At 41.2% G+C, this 2,500-nt stretch overlaps 1 protein-coding gene across 1 annotated transcript in view; it reads left to right on the plus strand.

The window, feature by feature from the left end:
• Window positions 1-2,500, plus strand: part of LOC138049380 (dnaJ homolog subfamily C member 13-like) — a 28,407-nt gene that overhangs the window by 5,388 nt on the left and 20,519 nt on the right. Inside the window, exon 3 of the mRNA XM_068895632.1 lies at window positions 1,590-1,613. The gene's annotated coding sequence lies outside the window, so the exon portion shown is untranslated. The remainder of the gene's footprint in view (window positions 1-1,589; window positions 1,614-2,500) is intronic.

Below are 2,500 nucleotides of genomic sequence, written 5' to 3' on the forward strand. Positions count from 1 at the left end.
AAACGAGCGAAAAGTTAAATTTTGATAAGAATTACGCGTTATAGGTAATTCATTGAAGACACGCGCAGCAACAAGTGTTTGGGAGTCGTGTTTTTCAGCCGAAAATCGTCGGGTATGTTCAACTGAGGGGAAATAATTGAGGGGACTGTAATTGAATCAAAGAACGCGCAAACGAAGTACCCGGCGTAAACCAGAAATGGGTTTATCAGCGAGTTGACATTGTAAATTGACCACCGTAAAGAGATTTGAAAGCTGAAGCTTTGAGCGTTAGCTATTCGTTAGAGATTTCGTCATTCCCCGCTAATGCTTGTCATGCTCGCGAAATGAACCACAAAAGTGCGTAAAACATCCCTTAGGATATTTAAAAATTAGCAGAGTTCAGGAATTGATCCCGGGCCACATCGGGGAAGAGCGCGTGCTCTCTTTTTTTACTAGGGAGTTTAAGATCTACGACGCGACGGCAACAAAAACGTCACAAATTTAACGAGCAAAAACAATAGCTTTGCACGCTCTGCACGTGCATTTTTCGTTTTTGTACATTTCTTTCACGTTTTCGGCAAATCTGCGACGTGAAATGACCAATTCTCAAGTTTTACGGAGAACGTGAACACAAGGCAGCGAATTTGAATTTTCTGACTTATCTTCAACACCGCACCTCCTAATTCAATTCCTGGAATGTTGCGCTAAAGCGACATAATGACGAAAAAGATTAATAAACCTAAACTTGCAATTTTAAATGACGTTTTCGTTACCGTCGCGTCGTAGATCTTAAACTCCGTACTGCTAGCCTGCGAACGCAGACGTAGAGAACGACCGCCGGAAGTACGTCTGCGTTCGCAGGCTATCTCTTTGCTGGACCAAACCTTGTTTCAAATCCAATCGATGGCAAACATGAGAGAGGGAGACCCAAGGGTGCGTTGATCTTGACAAAAAATATCTTGGTCGACTCGCAAGACGGATCGAAAAACTTGAACTTGATACAACCCAATACATCTTTAATTCCTTACTGTCTATTGAATAATTCACACTGAAGAAATTTCGTTGGACGTATGTGACACAGTCAGTTACATGTTCTCTCTCTGTAAACATAATAACAATAAATTAGGTTTACAGCAACAACTGTCAAAACTCCAAAATTGCACAGCGCAGAATTGAGACTACTTGAGTAAAGCTAAGTTCGCCTCTAAGAGCTCATCAGTGGTTTCCACTAGTCGGCTGAATGAATGAATGAACTTTGAATGAGTAACCTTTGTTTGCAGTATTAAAAAGTTCAACTATGTTATCAGGCGGCAAACCATTTCTAACTTTGTACATTAATGTTACAATGTCTTGAAGCCGCCTGTTGTAGAGAGAGGTCAGCTTTGCACGGCATATAAGTACATGTCCTGCAGTTGTAAATTACTCTTAGAGCGCGTTCTTGCAGTCTCTCCAGTTTTCGCCTCTCAGATTGTTTACAAAAATGCCATACGATCTGGCAATATGTCAGATGAGGAAGAATTGCTGTTAGGTAAAGTTGAAGCTTGGTCTTGGAAGAGATAAGGTTGCGCAGCTTCAATAGCACCCCTATTTTCTTACTCGCTTTTTTGCAGATGTCGCTTACGTATTCAGTGAAGGTGAGTTGATCATCTATGTTTACTCCAAGAATTCTTAAATTAGTTGTTGGTTTGAGACGTTGATTATCGATGTCGAGGGTACATTCACCCTTTGCTGTCTTGTCAACGTTTCGAGGGGTCATTGCTAAAACTTGGTACTTCTTCGGCTTAGCATGGAGAAGATTCGCTCTAGGGGGGAAGGGACTCCCAATTTTAAAAGGGGAGGGATGCTTGTCGGAAATTTTAAATTAAATCCGTAATGGAGACCAATCTGGGCGTGGCCCAGGTTTTTTTTTTACCCCTAAAAGAGACCATATTAAAACGCGGATATATAAAAAATACAGTGCCTTTTAATAATGGCAAAGACATTATCATCTAATACTTTCACCTACGTGAAGAGATAAAAGTATAAATAAACACTTTTATATTTCTTCGCGCGCAACCCTAGAGGAGACCTTCACGGCTACATATGATTGCGTTTTGCCCAGAACACCGTAAGTGAGACCAAAATCCGAAATTTACACCCCTAATCGAGACGACGAGCAGCCCTCCCCTTTTTATATGGGAGTCCCCCCCCCCCCCCCCTTCCCGGGAGATTCGCCTTATACGGAGATTTGACAGTGCTTAAAGCTTCTTTGATCTTTGCTTTGCTGCAACAAAAGAAAAAGATCAAACAAACACAAAGTCTTTGAGATTACTTAGCGGTTTTATCTCGAAGCAAGTACAAAATGAATCATTCACCAATTGTAGCCTGTATCTTTATCTATGCTCTAAGAAGTACGAACTGAGATAAACACAAACGCAAGAAATCTAACAGCAAAACAGTGACCACCATGGTTAAGAAACGATTCCAAAAATTTTGGTTTAAGCTATGACGTCATCATGCGACCCGTACGTAGTCTACCCCT

The sequence above is a fragment of the Montipora capricornis genome, chromosome 5, assembly GCF_036669925.1.
Source record: "Montipora capricornis isolate CH-2021 chromosome 5, ASM3666992v2, whole genome shotgun sequence".
Lineage (NCBI taxonomy): Eukaryota > Metazoa > Cnidaria > Anthozoa > Scleractinia > Acroporidae > Montipora > Montipora capricornis.